The 20535-nt window shown below is 41.6% G+C and overlaps 1 protein-coding gene across 2 annotated transcripts in view; it reads right to left on the minus strand.

Annotated features, from left to right (window-relative positions):
* Positions 1-18753, minus strand: part of ARMC2 (armadillo repeat containing 2) — a 247089-nt gene extending 228336 nt beyond the window's left edge. The window contains exons 1-3 of one of the 2 annotated variants that reach the window (XM_061427637.1): positions 18600-18753; positions 13663-13794; positions 11337-11503 (exon numbers count right to left, since the gene is read on the minus strand). The gene's annotated coding sequence lies outside the window, so the exon portion shown is untranslated. Of the gene's footprint in view, positions 1-11336; positions 11504-13662; positions 13795-18465 lie in introns of both variants that reach the window. The other variant, XM_061427635.1, reaches the window with a different exon arrangement.
* Between the last annotated feature and the right edge of the window lie 1782 nt (positions 18754-20535).

A 20535-nucleotide genomic window follows, 5' to 3' on the forward strand; every position in this document is an offset into this window, starting at 1 on the left:
AAGAAAGACAAATATACCATATCACTTATATATAGCATCTAAAAAAATGATACAATTGAACTTATTTACAAAACAGAAACAGACTCAGTCTTTGAGAATGGAACTCTTGGTCACTAGTGAGGAAGGGTCAGGGGTGGGGAGAGATTGGGAGTTTGGGAGTAACATGTACACGCTATATTTAAAATATATAACCAACAAGGATGTACTGCAGACAGCACAGAGGATGCTGCTCAATGCTGTAATAACCCAAATAGGAAAAGCATTTGAAAAAGAATGGACCTATGTATAACTGAATCACTTTGCTGTATACCCGAAACTAACACAACATTTTCAATCAACTATACTCCAATAAACATTTTTTTAAATTATTTTAAAAAGAGAAGTAAAAATGAAGAAAACAGAGGGGAACTGAGGCTATTTATGGGGTGAAAGGAATTGGGGCTGGGTCAGAGGTGGAGCTTCCTGTTTTGTTACAAACTCTAAACCAAGACCATGGCTCTCTTCTCACCCTCTCCTTGGACTCATACCCTGCACCCCACCCCCTGCTTTGCTCCTCTTATAAAAATCCCTGGTTTCATGAGAAAAATGAAAGAAAACACATATTACAAAATCTGTACAGTCCCATCTAATTTGCGTTTCTTTCTGAGTAACTACCGTCATTCCTACATTCACTGCCCTCCTCCCACATCAAGACTTTCTAATTTTAGAGTTAAGAGCATGGAACTTGACACTGGATATGTTTCCATTTACCATGAAAGGCATGTTTCTTCACAAACAACTGGAGGGCAGGCTTGGAAAACAGGTTTAAAGACCAGACGTGTAGAATTTTGGCACGCAATTCTCTGGAAATGTCCACCAACCAGGCAAGAGGCAGGAAGCACTGAGAACGAATATGTTCTCTGGCTTCTTTCAAGTGAAGTGATTTAATTTTAAGACTTTCAATTCATAAAATAGCCTCAGCTAATTTTCCAAGGAAAAATTAGCATATTTTGTTTTTCTTCATTTTTCAAAGAATATTTGGGCCATGAAAAAGAATTTATACTGACTTTCCTTAAAAGACTTAATTGGGTACTGACCCAGTGCTTTAGGAATGAGTGTAAAATAGTGAAAGAAGCAAGTTTACTAGGGATAGAAATCTTTTTGTGACATAGAAATTAGAGATCAGTTCAGCCTTCACAAATAAAAATTAAACCAGAAGAAACCTGTCAGCTTGCTGTAGTCCATTTCTATAATTTTGTAGATTTATAAATTTAGAAGTAAAAATAGCTTCTATTTCTACAGAAGGAAAGGCCAAGTCTTTGACTGTGAAGCTAACATTTTTATATCTCCATGGATGTCCTCTTTACCTAAACTGTAGGTCAGTGCCTTTTATTTCCACTTATATAGTCAAATTATCAATATATTTTCCTTTAATCATCATTTTATAAGAGGAAGAGTCAGAAATCACTCAGTGTAGTTTTAAACATGTCATTTTTTTTGTTTTTATTTTTTTATTGACGGATAGTTGCTTTACAGAATTTCATTGTTTTCTGCCAAACTTCAACATGAATCAGCCATAGGTATATACATATCCCCTCCCGCCTGAACCTCCCTCCCATCTCCCTTCCCATCCCACCCCTCTAGGTTGATACAGAGCCCCTGTTTGAGTTTCCTGAGCCACAGAGCAAATTCCCCTCAGCTATCAATTTTACATATGGTAATCGGACACGACTGAGCAACTGAACTGAACTGAACAGAATGTAAGTTTCCATGTTACTCTCTCCATACATCTCACCCTCTCCTCCCCTCTCCCCACGTCCATAAGTCTATTCTCTAGGTCTGTTTCTCCATTGCTGCCCTGTAAATAAATTCTTCAGTACCATTTTTCTAGATTCTGTATATGTGCATTAGAATATGATATTTATCTTTCTCTTTCTGACTTACTTCACTCTGTATAAATAGGTTCTAGGTTCATCCCCCTCATCAGAACTGACTCAAACATGTTCCTTTTTATGGCTGAGTAAGCTGAGCGTCGAAAAATTGATGCTTTTGAACTGTGGTATTGGAGAAGACTCTTGAGAGTCCCTTGGACTGCAAGGAGATCCAACCAGTCCATTCCGAAGGAGATCAGTCCTGGGTGTTCTTTGGAAGGAATGATGCTAAAGCTGAAACTCCAGTACTTTGGCCACCTCATGTGAAGAGTTGACTCATTGGAAAAGACTCTGATGCTGGGAAGGATTGTGGGCAGGAGGAGAAGGGGACAACAGAGGATGAGATGGCTGGATGGCATCACCGACTTGATGGACGTGAGTTTGAGTGGACTCCGGGAGTTGGTGATGGACGGGGAGGCCTGGCATGCTGCAATTCATGGGGTCGCAAAGAGTCGGACACGACTGAGTGACTGAACTGAACTGAATTGATTCTGACTGGTGTGAGTTGATATCTCATTGTAGTTTTTATTTGCATTTGTCTAATAATGAGCGATGTTGAACATCTTTTCATAGTGTTAGCCATCTGTAGGTCTTCTTTGGAGAAATGTCTGTTTACATCTTTTTCCCACTTTTTCATTGGGTTGTTTTTCTGGCATTGAGTTGTGTAAGCTGCTTATATATTTTGGAAATGTATCCTTTGTCAGTTGCTTCATTTGCTATTATTTTCTCCCATTCGGAGGGTTGTCTTTTCACCTTGCTTATAGTTTGCTTTGCTGTGCAAAAGCTTTTAAGTTTAATCAGATCTGACTTATTTACTTTTGTTTTTATTTGCATTACTCTAGGAGGTGGGTCATAGAGGATCTTGCTTTGATTTATGTCATCAAGTGTTCTGCTTGTGTTTTCCTCTAAGAGTTTTATAGTTTCTGGTCTTACATTTTGGTCTTTAATCTACTTTGAGTTATCTTTGTGGACATCACCAGATGGTCAACACCAAAATCAGATTGATTATATTCTTTGCAGCCAAAAATGGAGAAGCTCTATACAGTTAGCAAAAACAAGACCAGGAGTGGACTGTGGCTCAGGTCATGAACTCCTTATTGCAAAATTCAGACTTAAATTGAACAAAATGGGGGAAACCATTAGACCATTCAGGTATGACCTAAATCAAATTCCTTATGATTATACAGTGGAAGTGAGAAATAGATTTAAGGGACTAGATCTGATAGACAGAGTGCCTGATGAACTATGGACGGAGGTTCGTGACATTGTACAGGAGACAGGGATCAAGACCATCCCCATGGAAAAGAAATGCAAAAAAGCAAAATGGCTGTCTGGGGAGGCCTTACAAATAGCTGTGAAAAGAAGAGAAGCGAAAAGCAAAGGAGAAAAGGAAAGATATACCCATTTGAATGCAGAGTTCCAAAGAATAGCAAGGAGAGATAAGAAAACCTTCCTCAGCAATCAATGCAAAGAAATAGAGGAAAACAATAGAATGGGAAAGACTAGAGATCACCTCAAGAAAATCAGAGATATCAAAGGAACATTTCATGCAAAGATGGGCTCAATAAAGGACAGAAATGGTAGGGACCTTACAGAAGCAGAAGATATTAAGAAGAGGTGGCAAGAATACACAGAAGAACTGTACAAAAAAGATCTTCACGACCCAGATAATCATGATGGTGTGATCACTCACCTAGAGCCAGACATCCTGGAATGTGAAGTCAAGGGGGCCTTAGAAAGCATCACTATGAACAAAGCTAGTGGAGGTGATGGAATTCCAGTGGAGCTATTTCAAATCCTGAAAGATGATGCTGTGAAAGTGCTGCACTCAATATGCCAGCAAATTTGGAAAACTCAGCAGTGGCCACAGGACTGGAAAAGGGCAGTTTTCATTCCAATCCCAAAGAAAGGCAATGCCAAAGAATGCTCAAACTACCGCACAATTGCACTCATCTCATACACTAGTAACATAATGCTCAAAATTCTCCAAGCCACGCTTCAGCAATACGTGAACCATGAACTTCCAGATGTTCAAGCTGGTTTTAGAAAAGGCAGAGGAACCAGAGATCAAACTGCCAAAATCTGCTGGATCATCAACAAAGCAAGAGAGTTCCAGAAAAACATCTATTCCTGCTTTATTGACTACGCCAAAGCCTTTGACTGTGTGGATCACAACAAACTGTGGAAAATTCTGAAAGAGATGGGAATACCAGACCACCTGACCTGCCTCTTGAGAAATCTGTATGCAGGTCAGGAAGCAACAGCTAGAACTGGACATGGAACAACAGACTGGTTCCAAATAGGAAAAGAAGTACGTCGAGGCTGTATATTATCACCCTGCTTATTTAACTTATATGCAGAGTACATCATGAGAAATGCTGGGATAGAAGAAGTACAGGCTGGAATCAAGTTTGCCAGGAGAAATATCAATAACCTCAGATATACAGTTGACACCACCCTTATGGCAGAAAGTGAAGAAGAACTAAAGAGCCTCTTGATGAAAGTGAAAGAGGAGAGTGAAAAAGTTGGCTTAAAGCTCAACATTCTGAAAACAAAGATCATGGCATCTGGTCCATCACTTCATGGCAAATAGATGGGGAAACAGTGGAAGACTTTATTTTGGGGGGCTCCAAAATCACTGCAGATGGTGATTTCAGCCATGAAATTAAAAGATGCTTACTCCTTGGAAGGAAAGTTATGACCAACCTAGACAGCATATTAAAAAGCAGAGACATTACTTTGTCAACAAAGGTCTGTCTAGTCAAGACTATGGTTTTTCCAGTAGTCATGTATGGATGTGAGAGTTGGACTCTAAAGAAAGCTGAGCACCGAAGAACTGATGCTTTTGAACTGTGGTGTTGGAGAAGACTCTTGAGAGTCCCTTGGATTGCAAGGAGATCCAACCCATTCATCCTAAAGGAGATCAGTCCTGGGTGTTCATTGGAAGGACTGATGTTGAAGCTAGAACTCCAGTACTTTGGCCACCTGATGTGAAGAGCTGACTCATCTGCAAAGACCCTGATGCTGGGAAAGATTGAGGACAGGAGGAGAAGGGGATGACAGAGCATGAGATGGTTGGATGGCATCACCAACTCAATGGACATGAGTTTGAGTAAACTCTGGGAGTGGTGTTGGACAGGGAGGCCTGGAGTGCTGCGGTTCATGGGATGGCAAAGAGTTGGACACAACTGAGCGACTGAATTGAGCTGAACTGATGGTGTTAGAAAGTGTTCTAATTTCATTCTTTTACATGTAACTGTCCAGTTTTCCCAGCACCATTTATTGAATAGGCTGTCTTTGCAACATTGTATATTCTTGCCTCTTTTGTAAAAAATAAGGTACCCATAGGTGCATGGGTTTATTTCTGGGCTTCTATCTTGTTCCATTGGTCTATATTTCTCTTTTTGTGCCAGTACCATACTGTCTTGATGACTGAAGCTTTGTAGTATAATCTGAAGTCGGGAAGGTTGATTCCTACAGCTCCATTCTTCTTTCTCAAGACTGCTTTGGCTATTTGGGGTCTTTTGTGTTTCCATATGAATTGTGAAATTGTTTGTTCTAGTTCTGTGAAAAATGCCATTGGTAATTTGATAGGGATCACATTAAATCTGTAGATTGCATGTGGTAGTATAGTCATTTTCACAATATTGATTCTTTCTTCCCAGGAACATGGAATATCTCTCCATCTGTTTATGTCATCTTTTATTTCTTTCATCAGTGTCTTATAATTTTCTGTGTACAGTTCTTTTGTCTCCTTAGGTAAGTTTATTCCTAGATATTTAATTCTTTTTGCAATAGTGAATGGGATAGATTCCCTAATTTCTCTTTCTGATTTTCCATCGTTAGTATATAGAAATGCAAGTGATTTCTGTGTATTGATTTTGTATCCTGAAACTTTGCTAAATTCACTGATTAGCTCTAGTAATTTTCTGATACTATTTTTAGGGTTTTCTATGTACAGTATAATGTCATCTGAAAACAGTGAGAGCTTTACTTCTTCTTTTCTGATCTGGATTCCTTTTATTTATTTTTCTTCTCTGATTGCTGTAGCTAGGACTTCCAGAACTATGTTGAATAATAGTGGTGAAAGTACACACTCTTGCCTTGTTCCTGATCTTAGGGGGAATGCTTTCAGTTTTCACCATTGAGAATAATGTTTGCTGTAGGCTCATCATATATGGCCTTCACTATGTTGAGGTAGGTTCCTTCTTTGCCCATTTTTTGAAGTTTTAATCATAAATGGGTGCTGAATTTTGTCAAAGGCTTTTTCTGCATCTATTGAGATTATCTTATGTCTTTTATCTTTCAATTTGTTAATATGGTGTATCACATTGATTGATTTGTGTATATTGAAGAATCCTTGAATTTCTTTTTTTTTTAGACTATCACAAGTGGAATTTTATTTTAAAATAGAGCCTTGGTTGGTAAATTTCTGATTTTAGTTTATTCTTTATTTTTTTTTTTTTTATTTTATTTTTTTAAATTTTATTTTATTTTTAAACTTTACATAATTGCATTAGTTTTGCCAAATAAACCCAACTTGATCATGGTGTATGAGCTTTTTGATATGTTGCTGAATTCTTTTTGCTAAAATTTTGTTGAGGATTTTTGCATCTATGTTCATCAGTGATATTGGCCTGTAGTTTTCTTTTTTTGTGTTGTCTTTGTCTGGTTTTGGTATCAGGGTGATGGTGGCCTCATAGAATGAGTTTGGAAGTGTCCCTTCCTGTTCAATTTTTTGAAAGAGTTTTAAAAGAATATGCATTAGCTCTTATCTAAATATGTTTAAATAAAATTCTCCTGTAAAGCCATCTGGTCCTGGGCTTTTGTTTTGGGGGAGATTTTTGATCACAGGTTCAATTTCAGTGCTTGTAATTGGGTTGTGCATAATTTCTATTTCTTCCTGGTTCAGTCTTAGAAGATTGAACTTTTCTAGGAATCTTTCCATTTCTTCCAGATTATCCATTTTATTGCCATATAGTTGTTCATAATAGTCTCTTATAATCCTTTGTATTTCTGCATTGTCTGTTGTAACCTCTCCTTTTTCACTTCTAATTTTGTTGATTTGATTCTTCTCTCTTTTTTTCTTGATGAATCTGGCTAAAGGTTTGTCCATTTTGTTTATCTTTTCAAAGAACCAGCTTTTAATTTTATTCATCTTTACTACTGTTTCTTTCATTTCTTTTTCATTTCTTTCTGCTTGGATCTGTGATTTCTTTCCTTCTACTAATTTTTGGGGTTTTTTGTTCTTCTTTTTCCAGTTGTTTTAGGTATAATGTTAGGTTATCTAGTCGATATTTTTCTTGTTTCTTGAGGTAGGACTGTATTGCTATAAACATCCCTCTTAGAACTGCTTTTGCTACATCCCATAGGTTTTGAGTTGTCATGTTTTCATTGTCATTTGTTTCCAGAAATTTTTTGATTTCCCTTTTGACTTCTTCGGTAACCTGTTGGTTATTTAGAAACGTGTTGTTTAATCTCCATGTGTTTGTGTTTCTTACATCTTTTTTTTTTTTTTTGTACTTGATATCTAGACTCATAGCATTGTGGTCAGAGAAGATGCTTGATATGATTTCAATTTTCTTAAATTTACTGAGGTTTGACTTGTGACCCAAGATGTGATCTATCCTGGAGAATGTTCCATGTGCACTTGAGAAGAAGGTGTATTCTTCTGCTTTTGGATGCAATGTCCTGAAGATATCAATGAGATCCATCTCATCTAATGTATCATGTAAGATTTGTGTTTCCTTCTTAATTTTCAGTTTTGATGATTGGTCCATTGGTGTGAGTGGGGTGTTAAAGTCTCCTACTATTATTGTGTTACTATCAATTTCTCCTTTTGTCTGTTAGTGTTTGTCGTATGTATTGAGGTGATCCTATGTTGGGTGCATAGATATTTACAATTGTTGTATCTTCCTCTTGGATTGATCCCTTGATCATTATGTAGTGTCCTTCCTTCTCTTGTAATCTTCCTCATTTTAAGGTCTATTTTGTCTGATATGAAACATTGCTACTCCAGCTTTCTTTTGCTTTCCATTTGCATGGAATATATTTTTCCATCCTCTCACTTTCAGTCTCTATGTGTCTTTAGGTCTGAAGTGGGTTTCTTTTAGACAGCACATATATGGATCTTGTGTCTTTTGCTTGGAGCATTTAATCCATTTACATTTAAAGTAATTTTTGATATATGTGTTCCTATTGCCATTTTCTTAATTGTTTGGGGTTGATTTTGTAAATCTGTTTTCTTCTCTTGTATTTCTTGACTATATAAGTCCCTTTAACTGCTGGGGTCCAGCCCCGGCTGATCCAGGATATCCGAAGTGGGGACGGCGTCGGCGAGGGTCAGGATACCATAGCTTCAATTAGATATTAATTAAAGATATAAAGAGTAATAGAATAAGGATAGCTCAGTAGGAAAATTCAGTGGAGAAAAGAGGCTGAGTAGCTTGGTTTACGTGGGAGACCAATAAAACTTCAAGACAAGAAGTTTGCACCACTTACGTAGGCCACAGGCATCCTTCCGTTCTCCCGAAGGAGAGGAGACACTGAGGCCTCCCCAGTCGGATCTTAGAAGCCCAGGCATAATTAGTAAGCATGGCGGGTTCCGCGCTCCAGATGGAGACTCAACCAGAGTGAGAGAGAGAGCAACATGGGGAGACCAGTATTTCGAGAAACTGATCCCAATTCTTTATTTTCCAGAGTCTGTTTTTATACACTGAGATGTTATACAAAAGTCACGTGGGGACAGCAGTCCTGACTTTTATTAAAGTCAGGTGCTTCACACAAATCTATACAGAGGTCTTAGGGGTGTTACATCATCTTCTGGCCAGGGGAGGCCTGCTGACAATTTACAACCCTCTCCTTGTGACAACGGTCAGTCAACCAGGACACTTATTTCTCCAGGGGTGATTATTCTTAAAACAGACGCCACCCAAATAAAGTTACATTCCTACAGGGTGAGGGTATAGTGGGTTTTAGTTAAGGAAAGAATTTACTTAGCCTAAGGTCTAACGTGATTAATATCAAAGGTTAATACTTATTTCTTCTATATATTCATTAATGTGTGTAAGGGCAGGGGATATGGAGACTTAGCAACAAACATTGGCTCAACAAATGAAAAACCCTTCACCAACACAATTTCTAATCAGCCCATTATACTTATACTAATAGTTTTCTAACTTTTCTAAGGAACCTGTTTTTAGAAGGTTTAAAGCATCTCGTGCCTCTCACGGTTGGGAGGCTGTGAGCAATCACATGTGGCCGGACAAGCCTGTCAGGCAGGCCAGAGAACCTTCAGAGGAGTTTGTAGGTTAAAACACTCTTATCATGCCCAGGAATTATTATTAACTGGAGCTCTAAGTTAACTCCTTTTCCAAAAGAGGTGGTGGGGTACAGCCTCCCGTAAAGTCAGAGGTGTAGGTGAGAGCACAAAGTAGTAAAGTAGGCAGGCTCTGGTTAATGGGGGTAGATGCTCGAGGATTTCCAGGGGGACTCCTGAGGCTCGATCCCACCTTTGCGTATGTTGAGCCTCCTTCCTCATGACCTTTGCCATGGGCGGAGTACCTCACTCTGGCCCCCAACATTTAACATTTGTTGTAAAGCTGCTTTGGTGGTACTGAATTCTCTTAACTTTTGCTTGTCTGAAAAGCTTTTTATTTCTCCATCAATTTTGAAAAAGATCCTTGCTGGGTACAATAATCTTGGTTGTAGATTTTTTTTCCATTTTAGTACTTTAAATATATCTTGCCATTCCCTTCTGGCCTTCAGAGTTTCTGCTGAAAGATCAGTTGTTAAGAGTATGGGGTTTCCCTTTTATGTTACTTGTTGCTTCTCCCTTGCTGCTTTTAATATTCTTTCTTTGTGTTTAGTCTTTGTTTGCTTGATTAATATGTGTTGCAGCATGTTTCTCTTTAGGTTTATTCCATGTGGGACTCTCTGTGCCTCTTGGAGTTGCCTATTTCCTTTTCCATGTTGGGGAAATTTTTAACTATAGTCTTTTCAAAAATTTTCTCATACCCTTTCTTTTTCTGTTCTTCTTCTGAGACCCCTATAATTCGAATGTTGGTGCATTTGATATTGTCCCAGAAGTCTCTGAGACTATCTTCAGCTCTTTTCATTATTTTTACTTTATTCTGCTCTTCAGAAGTTATTTCCACCATTTTATCTTCCAGCTCACTGATTCGCTCTTCTGCTTCAGATATTCTGTTATTGATTCCTTCTAAAGCATTTTTAATTTCAGTAATTGTTTGTCTCTGTATGGTTATTCTTTAATTCTTCTAGGTCTTTGTTAATTGATTCTTGCATTTTCCCCATTTTGTTTTCAAGGTTTTTGATCATCTTTACTATCATTATTCTGAATTCTTTTTCAGGTAGTTTACTTATTTCTTTTTTCGTGTTTCTAGTTTGTTCCTTTATTGGTGTAGTATTTCTCTGCCTTTTCATTATTTTTTTTTAACTTATTGTGTTTGAGGTCTCCTTTTCCCAGGCTTCAAGGTTGAATTATTTCTTCCTTTTGGTTTCTCCCCTCCTAAGATTGGTCCAGTGGTTTGTGTAAGCTTCATATAGGGTGAGATTTGTGCTGAGTTTTTGTTTGTTTGTTTTTCTTCAGATGGGCAAGGCTGAGTGAGGTGGTAATCCTGTCTGCTGATGATTTGGATTGTATTTTTGTTTTGTTTGTTGTTTAGATGAGGCATCCTACACAGGGTGCTACTGGTAGTTGGGTGATGCTGATTGTTGTATTCAGGTGGTTTACTTTGTGTGAGTTCTCACTATTTGATACTTCCTAGGGTTAGTTCTCTGGTCGTCTAGGGTCTTTGAGTCAGTGCTCCCACTCCAAAGGCTCAGGGCTTGATCTCTTATGTTTTGTAAACAGTGATATTGCTGACCTTGGTAGCACTTGGCCTGCATGCCCACTTGGCAATGGGCCACTTTTGTCTGTCTTAGTGTATCAGTAGTCTTTGAAGATTCCTTGCTGCTGCTGCCCAGAGAGAATAAACATGTCTGCAGTCCCCACAGCTCCTCGAGTCTTCTTCCAGCTTCCCTGGTCACACTTTATCTACCCAGTGCACTGCTGCACAGCAGCCGAACCGTAGCTCCCTCCATCAGTGCTAGAAGGCAGGTGCTACACTGATGACACATGTCATTTTAAACGGGACTCCTACTTGTTCAGTGTCTATGTCACCTGCCTGTGCCCGCCCCCCCCCCCACCACACCTATCCTCCCAGGAGGATGGCACAGTGCCCAGTACACAGGCCTAGGTGTTTGACCTGCTTTTCTTTCCAGTCCAGAGCTGCTACAACCAACAAAGAGCACTTTCTTCTCCTGTGACCAGCTCTTGGGAAAAGCAAAGTCTCCCCAACTCCTCTCTTCTACCTCATCCCTTAAAACAAGCAAATCAGCAATCAGCTCCCCTTTTAGAGAACTTACTGCTAATTCCTCTGTGGAAATGGACGTCAGGGACTGAAAATGATGAGCAGGAAGAAATTGGGGAATCTCCTCAGCTCTCCAAGGCTCTCCCTGATTAGAGCCTGACATTGTCCTTCTTACATGGCTGGCAGGAGCTTCTTCCAGTCGGTATTGGATGCTGAGAAAACCTGTAGAGATTGGAGGCAAAATTAAATTTGATCTAGCTTACCTGCTAGATGAACTGATCAACAGAATTCTTAGCTATTGTGTAGGTACCTACCCAGGATGGCAAACTCTGCAACCTCTCTACCCCATGTCCAAAGCAGACTTGGCTTAACAATCACGACTTCTTTCCTGGTGAGCCTGGATGCCACCCAGAATGCTTTTTAACAAGGTGCTAGAGGCGACCACTAGAAACTCTTTGGATTAGGCCTGTGAGATGGACTTAGTTGTCATTTCTGTCCCACCCTGTCCCATATCCTGGGTGCTCTGCTATATCCACCTTGCAGGAATGCTTGGCTTCTTCTTCTCTTAAGAACAAGAGAGAAGTATTAGCTTTCTTGACCCTCTCCTCCACTGGGGTGTATCAGGTCTCAGGTTTTTAGCAAATCTCAACATTTACCCAATTAGTTTGTGCATATGAATTAGTCAGGGGCTAACTACATGCCTATCAGAAATTTGAGATATTGGTCTAAACGTGGGCAAAGGAGTTCTTATATGTAGATGGGACATTTTATTCAAGTTAATGGAGAGGCCAGTGGGCCCACTTTCTGCTAGTTCCTCATCAGGAGGCCTGTGAGCCTGGCGGCTGAGGCTCCTCACAGGTATGAAGAGGAGGAGGAGGTGATTGAGGCAGTGGTTTTCTTCATGCTCGTGCCCTCCTCTGTGGCCCTTTATGAGGCACTTGGATGAGTGCACACATCTAGTCTGTTTTCACACAAACGGCAGGGTTTGGAGAGCTTGGAGAGATTTCCTATGCTGCTTCCTCAGATGTGGGTCTTGTTAGCATTGACGTACTCTGACAAGCCTACCTTCTTACAATGGTATAAATTGTCTGAAGGCAGGGAGCTGTGGCTCTAGGGAGGAGAGCATTTCTCACGTGAACATGGAAATACAGGCGTCCTGTTCACTCAGGCATGTGGTGGTGCAAGAGGACTTAGAAACAATCTTTCTTTCCCTGAACTGCCCAGTTGCCACTGTGGCACAGATTTGAACCACTGAAGCCTTATTTGGGGGAAATGAAGTCGTAACTGAAGGAGAGTGTCACAGATTAGACGGTGTGAATCACACATACATCTCTCTGGCCAGCCTCTGGAGTTGAAGCCCAGGGGGTGTGGCTGAATTTTCAAGCATGTGTCCCGCGACAGTGACTCAGGTTCACTGGACTGGCCACCTAGACGACACGATTATTTCTGGAAACTTGGAGCTCCATCGCAGAACATGAATTACTGCTATGAGCCAAACTCTATGCCTCGCTTATATCATAAATCAACTGGAATGAAGTTAAAAGTCACCACTCATAATGTAAACCTATATCCAGAACTGAGATGTGGTTTTGATTTAAGACATACCGTTGTCCTGAAAAGAGTTCAGCCTACGAAGCACCAGGGATCTCTTTATCTGATTAAAGACGAACTGTGGGCATTTGACTGTATATTAGGATCTGGAAAGGGAGGGTTGGACTGTTTTGTATTTCTGATAAGTATCTTCATGTTCAAACAGCTAAAAACTTTTGCCATTTCAAATTTTCATGCAGCAAAATATACCACATACTGATTTCTGAGGCAATGATTTAAAAATGAAAAAAAAAAAAAACTAAACTAAACACACTCCTCTCTTAAGGTAATGCCTGGGCCTGATTCTACATATTTGACGTATTCCAAGTCTTTAATCCTTTTAACTTTTTAAAAATTTCGAGCAAAATATTTACTTAAATGAAAATATCCTAAGGCTTAGGTTCCTGATTCCAGTATGAAAGAAAGTCCTCCTAGGTTCACTGCCATTTGCCAAGCTGCAATGATTGACGCATGCTGTGACTAAAAAGGGCCTCCTCTTCCCTGTTTCAGAGCATCAGCTCCCTCCCCCTCCTAAGGCCTTCGTTTTCTGCAGTGACTCACTATCCTCCTCATAGGCCTCTCCCCTTCCTGCAAGTGAGTCTTTGAAATTCCCATTTTAAGGGGTAAAAATAGAAGGAAAAAAAAAAAAAAAGAATTCTGCCAAGACAAAGAGCCCTCTCAGTATATCTTTAACAGGAATACCTTAGCCTTCATTCTGAAGCTCTTGAGAACATAGAACCATTTCAGGGCAACTTTCTAAGCACTAGAAACCATTCCCTCTGCCTTCTTACCTTCCATTCCTAGACACTAGTGAGACCTGACTGGCATCTTCCATCTCTCCAGGCTGCATTCTCTGGCTTTTCTATGTGCTTCTCTGCCAAATGGGTCCTGAGTCTCCAGAAAAGTTGGCTCCTTTTTCCACCCTGGTGTATAACAGAAAGAATGGGGAAAAGAGAATTTATTCAAAATGAATCCAGACAGTTCATTCCTGGACCTGGCACTGACTCTCTCTGTGGTATTGAGAAGTTCAGGGCCAGTGTCTCTGGTTTCACTTCCTCATATCACATAGGAGGGACCAGAAGACCTCCAAGGCCCCACCCAGGTCTAGCAGAATAGAATCTAGCCTCCCTCGGCAAGCCCTGGAATTGGGCTCCATGGAACTGATCACTTCTAGTTGGAGCCAAGTGGCTGGTTCTGCTCTAAGAATGTGGTGGGAGGGGCAGGAAGAGGGAAGTGCAGAATTACAGAAGTAGGTGGGGCAGTCAGCTAGTACTTTGCAAAAGGACAGACAGAACAGTAAGGAGGGAGGAAAACAGACACTATGGGCTTCCCTAGTAGCTCAACTGGTAAGGAATCTGCCTGCAGTCCAGGAGACCAGGGTTTGATCCTTGAGTTGGGAGGATTCCCAGGAGGAAGGCGTGGCAACCCACTCTAGTATTTTTGCCTGGAGAATTCCCATGGACAGAGGAACCCGGAGGGCTACACCAGTCTACAATCAATGGGGTCGCAAAGAGTTAGACAAGACTAAGGGACTATATATATATGCACCCTCTCATTATATGTGACATCTAAAATTACCAAGCTCATAGGAACAGAGAACAGATTGGCAGTTGCTAAAGGGAAGGGTGTGGAGGTGGGAAAATGGGTGAAGATGGTAAAAAGGTTTTTATAAACTTTCAGTTATAAGATGAGTAACTTCTAGGGATGTATTATACAGCATGGCAACTATAATTCACAATACTGTATTGTATATTTGAAAGTTGATAAGAGTATATTCTAAAAGTTCTCATCACACACACATAATGTAACTATGTGAGGTGGTAGATGTGTTAACTAACCTTATTTTGCAATATATGCATGTATCAAATCACTACCTTGTACACCTTAACTTTACATAATGTTGTAAGTCAATTATATCTCAATAAAGCTGGGGAAAAATAAGGACAGAAATGGGTGCATGGAAAGATGTTCAACATCGTTAATCATCAGAGAAGTGCAAATCAAAACCACAAGGAGATATCACCTGAGACTTGTTAGAATGACTGTCATCAAAAAGGACACATAACAAATGTTGGCAAGGATATAGAAGAAAGAAAACCATTGTACATTGTTGGTGGGAATGTTGGTGTAGCCTCTTTGGGAAACAATATTCAGATTCCTCAAAAAACTAAAATTAGACCTACCTATGACCCAGAAATTCCACTTCTGATCATATATATCTGAAACAAAAGTACTAATTCAGAAAGCTACATGCACCCCAATGTTCATAGCAGGATTATTTATAATAACCAAGATATGGACCTAGATAGCATATTAAAAAGCAGAGACATTACTTTGCCAACAAAGGTCCATCTAATCCAGGCTATAGTTTTTCCAGTAGTCATGTATGGATGTGAGAGTTGGACTATAAAGAAAGCTGAGCACAGGAGAATTATGCTTTTGAACTGTGGTGCTGGAGAAGACTCTTGAGAGTCCCTTGGACTGCAAGGAGATCCAATCAGTCCATCCTAAAGGAGATCAGTCCTGAGTGTTCATTGGAAGGACTGATGCTGAAGCTGAAACTCCAATACTTTGGCCACCTGATGTGAGGAACTGACTTATTTGAAAAGACCCTGATACTGGGAAAGATTGAAGGTGAGAAGAAAAGGGGACGACAGAGGATGAGATGGTTGGATGGCATCACCAATTCAATGGACATGAGTGTGAGTAAACTCCAGGAGCTGGTGATGGACAGAGAGGCCTGGCATGCTGCAGTCCATGGGGTCGCAGAGAGTCAGACACAACTGAGTGACTGAACTGAAAATATGTAAACAACTTTAGTGTCCATCAACATATGAAAGGATCAAGAAGATGTGAACACACAACAGAATACTACTCAGCCATAAAAAAGAATGAAATGCTGCCATTTGCAACAACATGCATGAACTTGGAGGCTATTACACTTAGTGAAATAAGTCAGAGAAAGATAAATACTGTATGATATTACTTGTATGTGGAATAAAAGAAAATAAAACAAACTAGTGACTATAACAAAGAAACAGACTCACAGATATAGAAAACAAACTGGTGGTTACCAGTGGGGAGAGAAGTGGGAGGAGAGAGATAGGGGTATGCAGTTAAGAAGTGCAAACTACTATGTATAAAACAAGCTACAAGTATATATTGTACAGCACAGGGAATACAGCCAATTTTTTATAAGTGTAAATGGAGTATGCGTGCTTAGTCACTTCAGTCATGTCCGACTCTCTGCGACCCCATGGACCATGGCCAGCCAGGCCCTCTGTCCATGGGATTCTCCAGGAAAGAATACTGGAGTGGGTTGCCATTTCCTTCTCCAGTGATAAAGTATGAAGTGAGTGAAGTGAAGTCGCTCAGTCATGTCCGACTCTTTGCAACCCCATGGTCTGCAGCCTACCAGGCTCCTCCATCCATGGGATTCTCCAGGCAGAGTACTGGAGTGGGTTGCCATTTCCTTCTCCAAATGGAGTATAACCTTTAAATGGAGTATAACCTTTAAAAATTGCGAATCACTGTCATACACCCGACACAGAATACTGTAAATCAACTATACCTCAATTTTTAAGTATGCTATTTAAAAGAAGAAACTGAAAAAAACAATTAAGGATGAACATATATATGGCACTTCACAGTTCAGAGCTTTCACTTACATTGTCTCATTATTATCTCATGAGCAGAATTTCTTAAACATAAGAAGTAGATCTCTCTGTTTAAAAAAACAATCCCTCAAGCCTCTTATCACTGATTTAAATTATTTCACTATGTTTCTTGACTATATCCAAACTAAATATAAGCTAGATATGAAATTTAATTAAAACCCCTTAAACTTTATGGTACTTAGGTAAGTGTCTGGTTTTGCTGAAACTAAATTGCCAACACCAATTAAATGGAAGATTTAGTGTGGGTCTGCGTTGGCTTCTGCACTTGGCCATAGAAACTGTATTGGCAGAGGATGCCTGTGCACTGGGTACATGGTGGGAAATAGCATTAATAACTGCAGAGCTTTTTGGCCACTTCAAGATCATCACTTTCATATTAAACCAAAGTTCTGCCAGAAGCGAGCCTTGAAAGCCATCTCTAACTGTGGCCATCCGAGACCTCTGCCTCTTCCACTTAAAGATAAGGTTCGTGCCTTGCTGGCCAATTCTTGCTGCAAGCTGTTAGATAAAGACAGGCGTAGAGACACAGGTGTGTGTCTGCATGCCTGTGAACGCGGGCTTTGGCTTCTGGCAGGCTTTTCCTGTCACATCCTCTGGGGAGGCCCAGGTCTCCCACCTCACTAGGGGTACTGCCTTCACAGCCTGCAGGCCCCAAAGAGCCAGGAGGCACTTGAGGCTTGGTGGTCACCCAAATGACCCAGAAGTGGTTCATTTAATTTGGAGGATCATCACTGCAGAACTCTCAGTGCTACATAGACCTGTTGAGAAGCAGTGGTCTGAGCTATAAGATGTCACATTCTGTTTTAAAGCCCTGCTCCTGCTTTTTGTTAACTGTCATTTAATCCCAAGTCACCAAACCTCCCCACATGTCAATTTTTTTCTCTGAAAGATGGAAACATTAATAACACCTGCTCATCTAATCTTACAGGAGTGCTACAGTGCAGTGGTTCTCAAAGTGTGAGCCCCAGGACAGCCCACGAGCAGCACCTGGAAATGAAAAATGCAAATTCTTAGGTCCCACCCCAGACCTACAGACTCGGCACTTGTGGGTTGTGGGCAAGCAATTTGTGTTTGAACAAACCCTCTAGGTAATTCTGATGCCTTCTATAGTCTGCTAAAAAGAGAGGAGATAATGAAGGCGAATAGCATCTGCAAACTGCAATGCCTGTGTCCTCACTTTGAGAACCACAAGTCTCCAGAAATGCTGGTGGCTGTTCTGCTACCCAGGCTCTCGTTAAAATACCAATAGCCCTCAGTATTTGTATAACAGTTGTCAGTCGCTCCCAATAAGCATGGAAGGCAGTTAGGTGAGAATAACCCTTTCCAGAACAGACCAGAAGGCTGAGAGTCTCCATGGCAGACAAGGGGGAAGGAGAAAGGAGACAGGGGTTTGGAGCTGCACAGATGGAACATATTCCAGCTCTGCCACTTACCAGCTACATGACCTTAGGCAAATTACTTAAAGGACATTCTAATGGTGCTAATGACCTCCAAAGGGTTACTGAGATTAAATGACAACAATACATGCCAAGCACTCAGCTCAATGCATGGCTCGTGCAGGAATTCAATATATGACACCTATCTTAAGTAACAGGGTGTCCAGGCTGTCTGAGGTTCCCACCAGGACCAGTCCTCTCTCCCACATTGCTCAAGTTCCTCCCTACCGTCCTGTCTCTTGTTATACTCATCACCACCAGCCACACCCTCACCCTTGCTTCCCTGGAGCTTCCTGACCTTAGACTTAAGACCGCCACCCTAAAGTGTCCCAGAAAGGTTAACCACCAAGAAAGGAAAGGGGGCATTTCCCAGAATGGCAAAGCTGCCTCCAAAGACAGGTCAGGCCGTGCTCTGAAACCTGAGAGATGGCAGGCAACCCACGGAGCAAGTCTTTCCTCTGCATCCTTCCCCTTCTCTGACCTGGAGGTGTGGCAGGTACAGCCTGAGATGGGCAGAGTGGACAGGAGCCGACCCACAGCCTTTGTCCATTGTTGAGCCCACCCACCCAGGGTTTATCTCTCAGGTGGCTCCCACCTATCTGCGCAGGTTCAGACCTCTGAGATGGGTCATATGAACTCAGCTCATCTTCTCTGGGATGACTCAGGGTCTGACTCAGGACCTCCTGTCCTCCCAGAAAGGACAGGAGGTCAGATGCCTTCCGGTTTAGTAAGGGCACTCCTTGAGGCTGCCTTTTGTCACCCATCCATAGTGGGAATTCTCCTTCTGTGAGCAGGGAGCCACACCCTTCCCCAGAATGGGGGGTGGGGTGGGGTGGGGTGGGGTGGTCTTTCCAGGTGGCATGGAAGCAGGGTTGGTTTCACAATGGCCAGCCCACAGGTAAGGGACCAAGGGCAGGCCTGGCCCCAGCAGCTGAATGGGACACGGCCTCCTGAACCTGCTTGGTCAGCCCTCCCCAGGCCTCCCTCCTGGGCCGCACCTGCTTGGTGCTCCGCCCACAGGAACAGCAGGGGAGAGAGGCTACAGCCGGCAGGGGAGGCAGAGGAAGGACAGAAGAGTTGGGGTAACTGAGTGCTCCATGATGCCTGCAAACCAAATGAAGCTGCAAACCGCCAGGCGGTGCTGGGCCACTCCTGATCATCCAGCTCTCCCCCGAGAGCCCCGGAGAAGCCAGACCGCCATGCGGTGTCCCCGGTTTACACACATGCTCACGCAGTGCCTCACTTTTTTTAAACCTACCAGCCACAGGAAAGTAGTATGGACCTCATCTGCAGCTCAGGAAGGTTAACGACATGTCTGGGTTATACGAGGATAAAGGAAAGCACTTTCGACTCAATCCCATGAGGTCCAACTCCAAAACCTGTCCATTTTCTACTCAGCCACTGGTTTTTAAGCTTCTTTTGAAAAAAATTGTGAACATTGAAAAAGAACATAAAATTCTATGTTCCTTGCTGTACTATCTTTGCACCTTTCTGTAAGTCTATAATTATTCCAAAATAAAAAGTTTTTAAAAACCTATGTGAGGCCTCAATGTGCAGAATGTATCAATGAGATACTATCAGAAATCAAGAGCATGGCTCTCCTTTTGAGGGCAGCGCTCAAAAGGAGCACCAGGGGGCTGGAAACGTTCTGCTTCTAGAGCAGGGTTGGTTCCACACATGCACAGGGTCTGTAAAATCTCACTGAGCTGCACATTCCAGATAGGTGTAAGTGTTTCTATGTAAGTGTTAAAAATCTTTAAAGGTTAAAAATGTATCGAAGTGGAGGTACTCTGGTTGAACAGGAAGAGAGGATGGGATTTGCTTCTCCCTCCTTTCCCTCAACCCCCTGAACACCCCAGGGTTCTGTGGAATGCAGGTTGGAATCTGTGTCCCGATTCCTGAGTCAGAGGACCGCAACTCTCCAGGGCTGGCTCTGAGCTCGTTGTCCGAGTGCCATTTCCCATTGCTGCTGTTGATGTTTAGTCACTGAGTCATGTCTGACTCTTTTGCGACCCCTTGAACTAGGCTCCTCTGTCCATGGGATTTCCCAGGCAAGAATACTGGAGTGGGTTAGCATTTCCTTTTCCAGGGGATCTTCCCGACCCAGGGATCGAACCAGCATGTCCTGTGTTGACAGGCAGATTCTTTACCACTGAGCCACCAGGGAAGCCCTGGGAAACGAACATGTCCATTCAAAGGCATGTGAAGAAGAGCATAATCCTGGATGTGGAGGAGACCCCAAAAGGATGCTGAGTGATAAAGCAAACAGCAGGCTCTAGGTTTCCCACTTGGATAGGGCAGCCTTACTCTGAAACTCTAACTTAGAGTGAAAGTTCCAAAGAAAACTGGGTTGTTGCGGTTTTAAAAAGGCTTTATGCCTTGAAAGGCACTGGTTCAGACTTATAATCACAGGAGCTGAAAATAATGGCTATTCAATATATTCTGCAAATAAAAAGCACCTGACAACATAAAGCAAACAAGCAAACCTCCCTCATGATCTAAGTTGGCCGTGCACTTCATTTCCACTTGATTTGGCTTTTGTGAAGACTTC

The sequence above is a fragment of the Bos javanicus genome, chromosome 9 (genome assembly GCF_032452875.1).
Source record: "Bos javanicus breed banteng chromosome 9, ARS-OSU_banteng_1.0, whole genome shotgun sequence".
Classification (NCBI taxonomy): Eukaryota; Metazoa; Chordata; class Mammalia; order Artiodactyla; family Bovidae; genus Bos; species Bos javanicus.